This window comes from Mixophyes fleayi, chromosome 5 (genome assembly GCF_038048845.1).
Source record: "Mixophyes fleayi isolate aMixFle1 chromosome 5, aMixFle1.hap1, whole genome shotgun sequence".
Lineage (NCBI taxonomy): Eukaryota > Metazoa > Chordata > Amphibia > Anura > Limnodynastidae > Mixophyes > Mixophyes fleayi.
Window position 1 is genome coordinate 59,547,942 of NC_134406.1, and position 17,067 is coordinate 59,565,008.

A 17,067-nucleotide genomic window follows, 5' to 3' on the forward strand; every position below is an offset into this window, starting at 1 on the left:
TAATGTGCAGTGCAATATACAGAATCTTCATTCTTCTGGAACACAAACTGAATTCCTAAGTCTTGCAGTCTGGTGTCTCTGACACACTAGTTTATTTGACAGGCGTCAGGGACCTGAAGCAGACTTCAAGGAAAAATGCGGTAATCATTCAATCTTCATTGGATTTCTATGACAGAGCGATCAAATTCTGCAGAACCTGGCATAAGCACATCATTATCAGGACCTGCCTTAGCATTTCTTAACAGATCAAGCAATGCACTGGTCCTTGGTGGCTTCTGTGTTTTTGGCACCGTTTGTAGTTATTTGACCTTTTCTGAGTGGATAATCCACACAAAAAGCCCTAATTACTTCCCTAGCTTTAAAACAGCCAGGCAGTGTGAATAATCAATGATGCTGATTTAAGTATTGCACAATCAGATGCTTCTGGTGTTTTAAAAAAAAAGAAAAAATCTTTCCATTGACCTGAACCATCTGTAGGACAATACAAAACATTAAACCTTGTGTAGCAGTCATGATCTGATCACGCAACCTTGTGTTACATGACTTCCATTACTACAGGTTTTAATCAGGACAGCTTTTTACAAAAGGATCAAAACTCAATTTCGTTTTTGGCGAATAGGACTGATCAGAGTATAATATTTAACATAAATAAATTGCAAGTTAAAAATTACATTTTACACCAGACACTGGCTGATAATTTATTATTATAGTTTATTTTTATGGCACCACCAATTGGTCTTCCAGCCCATTATTATGCCAAACACTGGGAAAATATCACACAAAACACTTCATATTTTTAATTTCACTCTTCATTATAATCTATGTATAATCTGTACTTCTCTCCCATATATGCTGAAAACAGAAAGAGAGGACGAGCAGTGGAACTATCACAACGGTGGTCATACTTCTAGATGTGGTCTAGCACCCCTGTGGAAAGAGCCTGGACATTGCCATCAATGGACCAGATATTGGAGGCAGCAGCTATATTGAAAAGAGAAGTCCCTGCACATATTAAGGATGAGCGGACTCGGATTCCTGGAATCCGAGCCAGCCCGAACATTGCGGATCCGAGTCAGATCCGAGCTCTGTCCGGGTATTCCCGCCAATTCCTAAACTTAAAACGAGGCTCTGACTCAATCCCACTGTTGGATCTCGCGATACTCGGAACCTTTAAATTCCCCGCTTGCCGCCGCCATCTTCACTCGGGCATTGATCAGGGAAGAGGGAGGGTGTGTTAGGTGGTCCTCTGTCCTGCTATTTCTCGTGCTGTGCTCTGTCCTGCTGAGTCCAGTGGTGCTTTTGCCAGTGCTCTGTCCTGCCGAGTCCAGTGGTGCTTTTGCCAGTGCTCTGTCCTGCTCAGTCCAGCGGTGCTTTTGTCCTGTGCTCTGTCCTTGCTGAGTCCAGCGGTGCTTTTGTCCTGTGCTTTGTTCTGCTAAGTGCATAGTTATTTTAAAAGTATTAAAAATTCTTCCATAAAAATAAAAATAAAAATTCTACAAAAATCCTTTTAAAAAAATATAAAAAAAATAAAAATAAAAAAAGTCATTGCTGAGTCCAGTGGTGCATCAGTCCAGTGCTCTGTCCTTGCTGAGTCCAGTGGTGCATCAGTCCAGAAACTGAGGGAAATAATCTCTCAGTGGCTTAACCCACTTAGACTCTCCTGGGGATTTGTGGTGTCAGACAACTCCAGTAACATTGTGCAGGCATTACATATGTGCAATTTCCTTTGTAGCTCCATTATCCCAATTAAAAGGAGTTTTACCTGTTGGTGTAATGATGTTATAAACACTACACTTGAAAGCTTGAGCCTTTAAATGAAAAAGTCACTCTTCATTGCACGAAGATTTGCAACAGGGACAGTTTTTTTGTTCACAAAGTCAACAAATAACACTTCGACGCTGTCTGTATTTGACATACTTGATGGGATCTCAATGATGAATGCTCTGTACCATGGTCGTCAAAAACAAGAGGTAGTGACGCGCTCGAACTACACCCTCTATATGCTGCAGAGGATGTAGGAGCAGCCATATGTGCAGTGGAATTCAGACCAGTTGAGGGTGATATATTGTGGGCCCGGTACCAAATTGGGTACCGGGGCCACTCCACTATGCAGTCCAGATAGATGTGTATCAGATATTAAACTACATTCACTGTTGCTGCTGTACCCAATAATAGGTACTGCAATTCCAAACTACATTCACTGTTGCTGCTGTACCAAAAAAAATCAAATATTGAACCTAAAATCAATATTGTGAGGTGTTCCGAATAGACTGGAAATTAGTGGAAATGATTGTTATTGAGGTTAATAATAGCGTAGGAGTGAATAACAAAAAAAAAAAAAAAAAAAAACAACTTGATTTTAACATTTTTTATGCTTTTTTAAAAATAAATCAGAACCCAAAACCCTAAATCAGAACCAAAACCTTTCGTCAGGTGTTTTGAGGTTTTGGGTTCTGATTTGTTTTGCCAAGCTAATCAGAACCCAAAACACTAAAAGTGGCCGATGCACACCCTTAGGCCCTATAAATTTAAAAGTGCAATATATTTGCTGATTCATTAAGGCACACAAAACGAATGTAAATTGGGTCTCTTTTAAAAATGCACTTACTGTGGGCATATGTCGTATTCAACAAAGAGCAGATCTGAAGAAACGTCTCTTGTTGAATACAGGTCTAGGTCCGCTCTGCTCTGACAGATACAATACACTGCAGGATACGTCCAATACATATGTGGAATATAAAGTACAATCAGAATGCACAATAAAAAAAATAAAAAAAAGATATTCAATTAAAGTCACCTGTTAATAATATAGACATTAATAGCAAAAAAATTACACCCCCCCTGCATAAAATACATTTATAAGATGTTATTAAACCCATTGTCGTTTTAAATTATGCTGTCAATGTCACAGAATATCGGCAATTTGCTAGAATCGCTACTTAATACATTTACCCCATGGTATTGAAAAGCTATAAGAAAGAACTGACTTAAAAGCTATTCTACCAGTGGTCAAGTAGAGATAGCACAGTGGTTAGCATTGCTCTCTTATGGTGTTAGGATCGCAGTTTTGATTCCACCCTGCACCCCATCTATGTGGAATTTTTATGTTCTCCCTGTTTTGCAGGGGATTCCTCCCACAATCCAAAAACATACTGGTAGGCTAATTGGCTTTTGACAAAGTGGACCCTAGTGCATGGTAATTCAGACTGTAAGCACCAATGGGGCAGGGACTGATGTGAATGATTATAAATTCTCTGTACAGCACTGCTTAATATGTTTGGTGCTCTATAAATAAACGATAATAACTATATTAATCAATGCACACAAAGATGTCAGCTTTGCAGTCTGTAAGATTTGCATGGACAATGACAGGATTAAGCCAGTTATAGTGGTAACTATAGATGTATATTTTCCAAGTCTAGCACAATGCAAAAAGCAGAAAAAGAGAATGGTGGATTTGCTAGCCTGATATTTAACCAGGTTATATGCCACAGGCTGCTTAATGGATTATTGCTGCTTTTGAAAAAAATTGCACCAACAAAGTGACTAGCATTTGAATTGAATGGGGGGGGGAGGGGGGTCTGGACAATTCAGCAAAGGTCATTGGATATGAGAAGACAGATTGCAATTGGTTAGCCATGGCCATGTCCAATTACTTGTCTTCAAGCCTGGGATGTCAGCCGTTTTAAAAAATGTATTCTGGGAAACACCGTGTGGGGTAGACATTTAAGGATGTTCAACTCATTTTAAAATGCAACTAAAGTGTGGTGTCAAAGCATGAAAAACAATATGATTGAAATAATAAGACTGACAAACTAGGTAGATGAATAAACATAGCTCCTCATTCCTTGCAGATGCACATTTTTGTATTATGTTTGTTTGTTGTAAGTAGATTCCAGTATATCCAAACTGAACCAGAAGCATTAGAGCGTTCAAAGCAATGTAATGTTGCTCTAGTCAATGACATTTTTTCTCTGTGCTCCATATCACTAAAATCAGTACAGAATTTCCCAGAATATATTTGAGAGTGTCTAGTAGAGCATTGTTGAATAGGACACAGACCAGCAGTCTGCACTACAGGTGTTTCACAATGGCAAAATGGGTGACAGGTGAGAAGTTTTGCAAAAGAACAAAGACATATAATAGGGTCAGTGAGTTAGTATAACTGTCACTTACACAACTACACCAAAGATGGGCAACCTCATATACTTCAAGGTATAGGATACAACTTTTTAAGATGATTAGGGGCTAGATTTACCAAGCTGCTGGTTTGAACAAGTGGGCATATTGCCTATAGCAACCAATCAGATTCTAGCTGTCATTTTGTAGAAGGTACTAAATAAATGAAAGCTAGAATCCGATTGGTTGCTATAGGCAACATCCCCACTTTTTCAAACCCGCAGCTTAGTAAATCTAGTCCGAGGTGTGCTCACATTATCCCTCTTCCCCATATGCCATGATTAGAGGCTGAGGCAGCAAAATATTAATATTAAATATTATTAAAGCACCCACAGAGCTGGCTCCTACGCTTCAAGGGTTCTCTAACCTTTAAACGGGCCACACATTAACCTTAATCTCATTCATAGGTGAAAATAACACATTTGTTTCAACGCAACCCCTTAGAATAGAGCCCATATGTACAACAAAATACCCTTCAGATTTCCTCACATTGCACTCCAATCCCTTCATTCACCCCAAAACAGCCCCAGATGCCATTTAGAACTCCATTCACTCCACGCCTCTCATACCAACCACTTGCTTTAAAACACCCATCTAGTCTCTCTGAGATTATACAAAATGCTCCTCAAATCCCTCACTGAGAAATCCACTGACCCACTACTAATCTAACGACTAATAGAACCCCTGCCTAAATATTCCGTACTCGGAATGAAGTGCGCAGGACTTTCTGGAATTAGGTAGAGCACATGGTGCAGACTGCATGTCCTTCCTCTGATCTCAGATGTGCTGCTGTCACTGCATGACCATCCTGCGTTGTTTGGAAGATGTCACATGACGAGGATTCAAATGACGAGGATTCAAATGACGAGGATTCAAATGACGAGGATTCAAATGACGAGGATTCAAATGACGAGGATTCAAATGACGAGGATTCAAATGACGAGGATTCAAATGACGCAATTCTCTGTGAAATCCAGGATGCGGGAGAAATGCCATCTCCCCCGGGAGCCCGGGAGACTGACCCGAATTTCGGGAGTCTCCCGGACTTTCCGGGAGAGTTGGAAAGTATGGGTAAATAATAAAATCAAGTTCAGTTTTATTCTCTACTTTCTGACCCACCGAGCTTCACTCTCAGCCCCAGCACTTATTCAATAATAGCTGGGCTGCAGGTAAAGCTTGTTGGGGCATAAAGCAAAGAAATAGGCCTAATGGGGCACAAAGCAAGAAGGAGTGTGGGGTTGCAGATTAAGTCTTGGTAGGCCGCAATAAAACGCCATCACTGCCCTACACAGATATCAGAACATATAAATAAACATTACTTCACTTACTGTCTTGGTACATTATAATTTCTTCTAAATGCAACATTTTAAATATTTGCAAAAATTCAACCAGTTTCTGGGTAATAATTAAATATGAATGAATACTAATGAGAAATCAGGCCAGCATTCAGCACATTCTCTCTGAATGATTACACAAGATAGTGTTAAACTTATTATCATGACATTTAAATATGTTTCATGTAATTTATTTCTTTTGATATAAAAATATAAAGTGGTAGAGAGGCTAATTAATGTGTCCAACATCTAAATTACATCGAGTTGGTATCATTTTGTCCGCAATTGCATGAGAACGTGTCATTTATGTAGCGTTCGCACCTTGCAAACGCCAATTATAAATAATATCACTTTTCAAACACCAAATAACCAGTTCACAGACATCATAAAGGAACCAGTTTATCCTTGTCTAGAGGCGGGAATCTGAAGGACACCTGGCAATCTCAAGGAACAATGACCAGAGGAATAATCCAATGGAATGTCGAGAACCTGGGAGGTCATGACCCATCAACCTATGAATATGGACCTTAAAACTGAAACTATATAACTTTGTGATGTCAATGTTTTTTCAAATATGCAGTGTATAAATTGTTCTGATAGAGGCTTGTGTTGGTGCCAACAGCCGCAACCGTATGCATGCCACACTCTGCGTTTTTAACACATTTATTATAATTATATCATTTATTTAGCAAATTAACCTTGGTTCAAAAGAGCTGCATGCTAAGTGTGTCGCAATAACACAAAAATATTTAGTGTAATAGCTGTGTCTCTGTTTGAGTGCTAAAATACTGCAACGGTATAATCAGTACTACCTTTCCAAGTTTATGTATTTTCCGGTTGTATTTGTGACATACCGCTTGCATTTATTACTTTTATGGTCAGCCAGGTAACTTCTAGTCTAATGTGTTAGCAAATGAAAGCAACAGCAATTTTGTCTAGTAGTCTTGGCGCACTGTATAATATCATCCCAGGAGATGTCAGTTAAAATCTTGTTAATGTCAACAACACAAGTTGTTCATGTCCTAAAGGATTTGTTGAGTTTTCATGTTACAAATTCCCTCTTCATCCTGTTTTTACTTGTATATATTTGAAGTACTACCAATCCAGTATAACATGAAGTAAACCAATCTCCCTACTGAGAAAGTATTGAAAGTGACATTTCTTTCGATTAGCTATAATGAAGGAAGTGAGCTCAGATTTAAATTTCCCTACCCCCAGCTGCCCATTTCTACAGAGCTCCTGTAACTCCAGGCTGCCCCATTTGACACCTTTATGAACCAAATTGAATGTTCTAGCAGTAATTAAATATGATTCTGGATGTTTATGTGGACTGGTACACCCAAAAACATCTTGTCTAATACTGGCAGATGTTTACGTACACAAAGTAATTAAAGAATGACCAATCCTGTCACCTTAGGCCAGGGCCTATGTTCTGAGCCTGCCAGGATACAGATTCATTTTAATCAGTTGTTGGACTTGACTTTTGTTTACATTACTTTTGAATGATACCAGGAAGTGTTTTGATGGCCACACGAGGCATAGCGCCCTCCTAGATTCCGGCCATTAGTTAATGCTATAATGTTGCTCCCACACTTTTCAACTATTCTATATGATATTCTTTAGCAATTGGGTTAGCTGCATTCTTAAGGTCTTATATACAAATGCAGTTGAAAACACAGTTTGTGAATTCATTTATTAAATATATTACTTACTAAGGCCCTAATAAACCTTTGTAGTCTTATTCATATCAGCCCAAAGCACTATATGGGGGGGAATTCAATTGACCGCGTTAATGATGAGGGTAACGCGGTCCACGCACTATTACTGTGCTGAAATTCCTGTACCAACGGTAATATTGCGCACTATTACCATAGTATCGGTATGAGTGCGTGGGCCACGTTATTCTCGCAAGTAATGCGGTCAATTGAATTCCCCCCTAGGTGTTTGATATTCCTGGGCTACACTAGACATTTCATGTGATCATTGCCTGGTGCTGTGTGGTACATTCTACCACATGGGGATCCAGGGGTCATTGAAGATCAGCAAGCTAGTGTTCACTGTGAAAACAAGACGAATACTCGTGTATTGTACTTTAGGATGATTCTTACCCCCATTTCTATATAGTGCAACATACCGCACTGCATAAGACCGCAGGAGACTGCTTGAAGTCGACTATATGGGCTCATTTACTGCAGTTTCATTCTTTTGTGTAACAATTCCCAACAAGTGTGTCTGGGTCACTGTGACAAGCTGTATGTGTAGCACAAATGTATTTGTCATAACAGAAATATCTTCAATGAAATTATGTGTCATCATACCATCAATGTACAGTGCTGTGTAATAGGGCAGCAGTTACAGTGCTGACCTATTACACAGCACTGTACATTGATGGTATGATGACACAACTTACATACCACCACAAGATAAAGGTAAATATGGCCCTGCACAAATGAGCTTACAAACTAAGAAGTTTGGGGAAGACTTGATACATAGAGTAGCGGAATGACTTGAGGAAGTATCATGTTGTCAGCCCCTCTGGCAGTGAAGAGGTTGGTATCTGGGGTAAGACCTAGAAGCTGTCAATGAGTAGTGCGCTCTAAAGGCAGCGCTGGTACAATCAGATCACTTTGAGATCTCTACCACTGGAAAGATTGCTTTCTCAATCTACCTTAAGACTATTCACCAGGCTTCCTGTGTCTGTTTAATGTTCCTATGATCAATCATTTGTCTCCCTCTTTGTCTCCATTGTCCCCACTTTTCCCTTTTTTTTCTAGCTTTAACTGAAATATTTAGTTATTCCTACCCCAAAATAAACTAATGCACTGAAATACTCTCATCTGCCTTCACTGTATAAAATAAAAATAACCTGACATGACCTCATATAGGCAAAAAAAAGATTCCACTTCCGCCCCCAGGTAAAATAGCCTCTCAGTTTACTTCTGTGACTTAGGGCTAGATTTACTAAGCTGCGGGTTTGAAAAAGTGGGGATGTTGCCTATAGCAACTAATCAGATTCTAGCTGTCATTTTGTAGAAGGTACTAAATAAATGAAAGCTAGAATCTGATTGGTTGATCTAGGCAACATCTTCACTTTTTCAAACCCGCAGCTTAGTAAATCTAGCCCTTGACCCTTTGAGGCAGCCTAGTAATGATATGTCTGCTCCCACTTGCCAAAATTGTGTCACCAGCTCCAGCACCCTGCATCCATTTTTCTGCAGTCTCTGGGCATTCACAGTATTATTGAGATCCAGAACACTAGTTCTAGTTTGTGAGTGTGAATAATCCACGTAGCGGTGTTCTGAACCGGATAATAGTCTAGGTGTCCAGAGAGAGCAGTCAGGGGGTGTGGAGTGGGGGAACTTAAAGAGGGGAAGTTCACATATAACTATTAGTCAGTCTTGCTCCCTTAGATTTCTTGCTTACCCTGACCTAGAGCAAATTCATCTAGTGCCAGTCGGTGTGATAGCCAACCTGTCTGGCACCTCCGCAAGCGATAAGCTGGGAATCTGATAGGTGCAACTAGCTGAGCAGCTAAAATCCCCTAGGTAGAGGCGAAACTAGCGAACTGGGCCCTGGTGCGGGAAGGAGGGAACCACCCCCCCAGTTCGCTAGTTCCTCATTATCTCCACGGGCCCTGGTGCACCACACCTGCTGCACCAATGGTAGTTCCACAACTACCCTAGGGGGCTACAGGCCCAATGCAGGTGGCTATCTTTCTTTGACAGTAATCTGGAATCGGTTACATTTCTTTGCTTCCTGTTGGTCAGTGGCTTAAACAGAAACTACTGACTGTGCACTGTTCATGTGGCTTTTTACACAAGGTAACTATCATTGCTGTAAAAGCTTCTATCAGAAGGTGATGAGAAGTGGCGTGTTTTCTGAATGCGTGGATGCAGCTTCTTTCTACTTTTTATTGCTTTACAAAATATAACACAATTAGAAAGAAGAGGGAACAAATATGTGATTTTAGGCAGCTGCCAGAAGTAATGATAGATTGATGAAGAATTCAAATGTAAGAACTAGAACTACGCCTAATAAAATGACAGTACATGCAGACAAGCCATATATTGGGAGGCCATCCAATCATTTTTGGTAAGAAAAACAAAAAACACACACACTGCTGAGCAAGTAAAGACACATGGATAATTAAAACTGATTTCAGATTAGATTAAATAAATGCAATTACATGGGTTATTAATTACGGTCTGCAAAGATACCTGCATATTTGCATTATGAAATGTAAATTTAGTGTCCATATTTTTGCTCTTCATGTATGAAAATCATTACCTCCATACCCTCAGCCTCAAGTATCTGGTGTTCCCTTTTCTCTTATTCTACTGTTACATCCAATACAACACTCTTCACTCCTCTGTTACCCATACTTAGGGGCTCAAGTAGAGTTGTACATATGTCTTTGCATTTCTGTACTGTGCATGCGCACTAAACATGCATACGTATACATCTGTATATTCATTTATGTGTACCTTTGACTTGCGTCCCCCTACTTCTAGAGAGGCAGGGGCAGGCATGTGTAGGCCGAGTACAATAAGTGTGTATTTACTTTTGTGACACAATTAGATTTGACTGCATCACCTAGTGGCGCATCTCTGGCGGGTGTTGGAAGTACAACACTGTCTAGTTAGCTGGTTTGCGTTTTAATCCCTCCAGCTTACTTACTTAATTACTTAAATAATTAGCATGGCGCCAACATTATATGAAGTTGCAGCCATTTATTTGTATTTGGACTACTTCAGGAATGAATTAATTTTAAAGATAAACACATCAGTTGCAGTTTCATTTAAATTTGTAACTTGTATTTGTGTTTAATTACATTTTATAAGGAAAATTAGACTTTTGCATTTATTAATAAGTGTTAAGACAATATTCTCTTTTGTATAGGACACTTGATTACATTATTATATTGAGTTAGGTAGTGAGACTTTATCACTTACTACCACCATTGTGTCACTTTCTCCACGCTATCATAGGGCTTAAGTTAACCATTTGTTACACAAATTTCTACTGGTTTTCACTATTGAGATTCATCCAACTGAACACATACATAAAAATGTTTTGTGTGCACCTTTACCCTGCATATGTTCTGTGGGCATATGTGTGCAGCTCTGAGTGTGCCCCTTAATGGTTAATTTTTCTTAAAGTGTCCGCTTCAATGTAATTGGTTTCTCTGTGTATGGGAGAACACCTTGTGTCAGAGCTGCTTCCACATGTACCCAGGGCCTGGTGATGACACAGCTGAGGGTTAATGACATGGCAGATGGGTTAGGAAACTGCAAGGGGGAGTGATAAAATGACTGGGGGGGGGTGATGAATTGACTGGGCGGGTCATGAATTAGCTTGGGCAGGGTGATAGAATGTCTGAGGGGTGATGAATTGGCTGGGGGGGCAATGATTTGACAGGGCAGTGATGAATTTGTAAATTTAGACACATACTGTCTGATTCAAGTCGGAACACAATGTCAGTGGGTATGGGGGATATTTGTAGATGTCTGAGTGTGAATGTGAGAAGGTCTGAAAGGCACGTGGGGGCATGGTAGGAGGTCCGAGCGGCAGGTGGAGAAGTTTGGAATACATGTGGTATCTGATGGCTTTTCAGTATCAAGCATGTGGAACATTTTGTGGTAAGTGGACGTATGAGGGCACGGGAGTCTGTTCTAGAGCAAAGGAAGGTCTGATTGGCATGTAGGGGAATTTTGGAACAAGTGAGCGGCACCACCCTTACTCCTAATCTCCTACCCGCTCTCATCCCCTGCCCGCTACCTGCTCCACTTTCGTCTGACTCCCCATTGTGCCTCCTGTCTGTTTCCCTCCCTTTAGGATGTAAGCTCTTACGAGCAGGGCCCTCTTCCCTCAGTCTCTCTACTTTTTCTCCTCTAACTCCACTATGCTAGCGATGTTTGGAGTTATGGAAGTACTGGTATTTTTGTTCACTGTTCTGTACTGTATTACCTTGTATGGTCCACTGTCTGTTTTCTGTACAGCACTGCGGAGATTTTGTGGCGCCCAATAAATAAAGATTAAAAAAAAAAAACAATAGTAATGTGGGGGCATTTTGGGACGAGCAATATGGATCATTTTGGGGCTGTCTTTTCAGTCCTGAAATAAAGGGTAATGTGCAGCCCTTGAAGTATATAAGATTGCATCACTGATCCACATGCCAGGAAGCCTAGAATTAGTTTCCTCAATTGGATTGATGCCATGAGTTTATTTACTAACATTGCTGAAATATGCAAATCTACTCTACAATCATACCAACCAACCAGACATGTTTTTGTAATGTTTATCTTGCTCTAAACAATTAAAACCAATTTGTTGATTGGTTTATATGGTTTAAATGCAGATTCATACATTTTAGCAATGTTAGTAAATTCCCCAATACATAATACTGTTTTTCCACAAGTGAATAAGCTGCAGAAGTCAGAGACACAAAGCTGTTAAACAATTAGATCATTCTCACGTGAGTTACAAGAAAATCCGTTTTTTTCAAGTATAGTTTCATCCTGTCCAAACCTCAGTAGAAAATCAATTTCCATCCTTTCAAACGGGTGTAATTATGTATCCTGCTGCCTCTCTGCAGAGCAGGAGGAACCTGAGGGGGCAGTGGCTGACATTCACAGATCTCCTCTATTTCAATACATTAGGGCAAAGAACGTGCCTGGATGAAGAAGGGGAACGATCACATTACATTCAGTCACTTTACATTTTAATTAAAGGCTTCTGTGAAATACTTTATTTTAATTCACCTGGAACTACCAGGCAAATTTTGGATTTAGTTTTAGTATATGGAAATATTTAGGATATTGTTTTGTTTTGTGTGGATTAATGCCAATTACTGTGGGAATATTGCTGAATACTATTGGTCACCTTGTTGATAATACTTCTATAAAACATCAAGCTCCAAAGCCTTCTCCCTGTGTAATGGTCACAGCCCTTTTGCCCAGGGAGCATTCTTACAATCACTTATCTACAGACAGAGAAATCCCCCAGCTATAGCCCCAAAGCACTAACATTGTGTGACGTGCATAAGTATATCTTCACAAGCACGTATAATCTAAATGCTTCATAAGTGAGAACAATGTGCTTTGGTGAACTGCAACGTAGGAGTCACTGATAGACATCATACATCAAATTGTGGCAATTTTAAAGTCCTAATGTTGGAAATGCAGGAAAGGATAAATGGTTCACAAAACATCAAAATGTACAGTACTTTGACCACAAAAAGGATCACAGCAACCACACAAATCTACATGTGTATGATAACAGGTTATTATGGGGAAGAATGCAGACAGCTATCAATGATAAGATACCAGCTATGTTTTCCTGAGGGTTGAGGAGATAAAATTTGTTAAATCTGCTTTTAAAATAGAGTACTTGTTGCTAGAAACATCTCTCACAATCAGAACATGTGCTGTACTAGACTGGGATGTAACAGGTTATTAGGGAGCAGGTCCAGCTTTAAACACAATTTATTCTACTTCAGAAAAACAACAGAACTGCGTTTTCATTGTTAGGTTCCACTTGATCATGAATGTCCATCTGCATTACCTTAATATGCAGCAGCCATGTCTTTATGCCATGTGGAGGAGAGCAAGGGAGAGTTATGGATGCTGTGTGGTACCTTTACTTTGGGTGCTAAAGTGTCTTATTCTAGTACTGGCCGTAGCCAGCAGCAAGCCGACTAATCAGGCATTCTACTATACATCACCCTACATGTGATAGAAATAGATATTGATTACTGCCTGTATTCAACTATCTGGCCCCCATATGATTCAATAGGAGGCTAGTTCAATTTCCTGCTATGTAACAGTGGTATGGTTTGTAAGCTGGTTCCTCTGTTCAGTTTAAACTTGTGCTTGACATCTTGCCCCCACAGAACACAGCTTGGATTACATTATTCAAGTCTCATTCACATAGAGAGCAGATAAAAAAAAAAAATCATATCTATTGTGAAGGGATTACCTCAGTGTTCTCCATATGTGCAACTGAGATTTCTGCATTCTCCTTTGCTGGTTATAGCTGTGTGCTGGGGCATTTTTCTCTGTGTGTTTGTTCCTTTTTAGGATAACCCCACCCTTTCAAGCACCTGCAATCAATCTATAAATTGATTGTGCAACTTCCACTTCTGTTTTGTTTGTTTGTGAGACATGCTGTGGTATCAGTGCACTTATACTGAACAATCCATGCAATCTGCAAAGCTTTCCTATACATATTACTACCATTTAAACCATCAGTCTATGCAAAACTTTCTCATACAATCTTATATCAATACATGCAAAACTGTACTATTACAACACTGAACATAAACACCTGGTCTAAACACTTTACATATTAAACATACCTAACCAGTATATATTCCCTCATGATCACATATTAAAACGGCTCAGGGCGGGCCCATATATACTTCTCTTTTCCTGTGTCCAAATAGGGAGAAAAATCCTATGTGCGTGTGTTTGCTACTCAGTCCTGCAAGCAAGAGAGAAAGAAACATGTGTTTCTCTCACTTTATCTCCAATTGTGGACTGAGTCTCAATAAAAGAATACCTTTAGACATGTTAATTACCTGAGGCTTGACCTAAGCAGTTCCAATTTCTACACCAGAACACAGGTTTCTGAAAAGGAGGTGGATATGCAACTTTAAAGACGCGCAAATTCACACCACACCATGATGATATCACTAGTGGCATGTTCTGTAGCGATCGCTCCTTCACATGAACAATAAAATACCTTGGGGCAGCATGGCCTAGTGGCAAGGAATGGCTATGCTGTGTGCTATTATGTCATCAGGGCCTGATTAGGGGTTCAGGCTGCCCTAGGCTAAAATGTTGGTAGCTCGCCCTCATCTTCCATACCAGGTTAATATGCCCACTCCCACTGCACCCCCTTTTTCATCACACTGCACCCTCCTTCATTATCACACTGCTCCCTCCTTCATCACACACTGCTCCCTCCTTCATCACACACTGCTCCCTCCTTCATCACCACACTGCTCCCTCCTTCATCACCACACTGCTCCCTCCTTCATCACCACATTGCTCCCTCCTTCATCACCACACTGCTCCTCCTTCATCATCACACTGCTCCCTCCTTCATCATCACACTGCGTCCTCCTTCATCACCACACTGCTCCCTCCTTCATCACCACACTGCTCCCTCCTTCATCACCACACTGCTCCCTCCTTCATCACCACATTGCTCCCTCCTTCATCACCACACTGCTCCTCCTTCATCATCACACTGCTCCCTCCTTCATCATCACACTGCGTCCTCCTTCATCACCACACTGCTCCCTCCTTCATCATCACACTGCTCCCTCCTTCATCATCACACTGCGTCCTCCTTCATCACCACACTGCTCCCTCCTTCATCACCACACTGCTCCCTCCTTCATCACCACACTGCTCCCTCCTTCATCACCACACTGCTCCCTCCTTCATCACACACTGCTCCCTCCTTCATCACCACACTGCTCCCTCCTTCATCATCACACTGCGTCCTCCTTCATCACCACACTGCTCCCTCCTTCATCATCACACTGCTCCCTCCTTCATCACACACTGCTCCCTCCTTCATCATCACTGCTCCCTCCTTTATCACCACACCGCTCCTCCTTCATCATCACACCGCTCCCTCCTTCATCATCACACCGCGTCCTCCTTCATCACCACACTGCTCCCTCCTTCATCACCACACTGCTCCCTCCTTCATCACCACACTGCTCCTCCTTCATCATCAAACTGCTCCCTCCTTCATCATCACACTGCTCCCTCCTTCATCACCACACTGCGTCCTCCTTCATCACCACACTGCTCCCTCCTTCATCACACACTGCTCCCTCCTTCATCACCACACTGCTCCCTCCTTCATCACCACACTGCTCCCTCCTTCATCACCACACTGCTCCTCCTTCATCATCACACTGCTCCCTCCTTCATCATCACACAGCTCCCTCCTTCATCATCACACTGCTCCCTCCTTCATCACCACACTGCTCCCTCCTTCATCACACACTGCTCCCTCCTTCATCACACACTGCTCCCTCCTTCATCATCACTGCTCCCTCCTTCATCACACACTGCTCCCTCCTTCATCATCACACTGCTCCCTCCTTCATCACCACACAGCTCCCTCCTTCATCACCACACTGCTCCCTCCTTCATCGTCACACTGCTCACTCCTTCATCGTCACACTGCGTCCTCCTTCATCGTCACACTGCTCCCTCCTTCATCGCCACACTGCGTCCTCCTTCATCGCCACACTGCGTCCTCCTTCATCGTCACACTGCTCCCTCCTTCATCGTCACACTGCTCCCTCCTTCATCGCCACACTGCACCCTCCTTCATCGTCACACTGCTCCCTCCTTCATCGTCACACTGCGCCCTCCTTCATCACCACACTGCTCCCTCCTTCATCGTCAAACTCAGGCCCGGCGCTCCCATTAGGCAAGGTTAGGCAATTGCCTAGGGCGCCTCGAAATAAAAAAAAAAACGGAAATCCACGGGGAGGAGAGGAGGGAAGGGGCTATGAATCTTACCTGCATGCCTGCATGAAGCTGCTCCTCTCTGCTCTGTCTTCTCCCCTCCGCTCAGTGACAGGCCGTGATGATGTCATCATCACGGCCCGACAGTGTCTGTGAGTGGAGGGGAGAAAACAGAGCAGAGAGGAGCAGCTTCATGCAGGTAAGTTAAAGAAAGACATGGGGAGGGGAGGGGAGCTGAGGGGAGGGAAGCGCAGCAGCGATTTTTAAAGGGGGGGTGGCGGCGATTTTTAAAGGGGCGGGGGCGGCGATTTTCACACTGTGCCTAGGGTGCCAAGGACCCTAGCACCGGCGCTGGTCACACTGCTCCCTCCTTCATCGTCACACTGCTCCCTCCTTCATCACACACTGCTCCCTCCTTCATCATCACACTGCTCCCTCCTTCATCATCACACTGTACCCTCCTCCATCATCACACTGCTCCCTCCATCATCATCACACTGTTGCACCATCCTCATAGAGCTGGGGATGGCGAGAAACAGCAAAATCTATGTTAGCATTGAAGAATCTGTTATTTCTCCAGCATTAACACTTTGATAAAAACAGAAGTGTTAACTAAGCCTTTTGCCGGTAAAAACAGACGGTTTGGGCGAAGTTTAGAGATAACACAGTTTCACAAATAGACCCCTAGTTTTTGCATATGTCTGGTGTTTGTTCAAACATTTTAAGTGGATCTTTCACCATAAATTAACATTTTGCTTTTTAATAGTACATTTAAAAACTCCTGTATTCCTAATTCCCACGGTATCCACTGCAAATATGAGAAAAGATACCGGTTTGATGGCATTATTGCTGCCAGGCCTGAATTTGTGAAAAGATCAGAACTAGGATGGTGTGAGAGGGCTGTTCCACGAAGTAACTGAGCTAGGCAAAAACATTGTATCCTGGGCCTGCCAGCAGGTTAACAAATATAAATGTAGACCATGGAAAAGGAATTAAAAATAACATTCAAAGTTATTAAGCAACTTTACATTGTTTTATTAATATTAATTCATATTAAT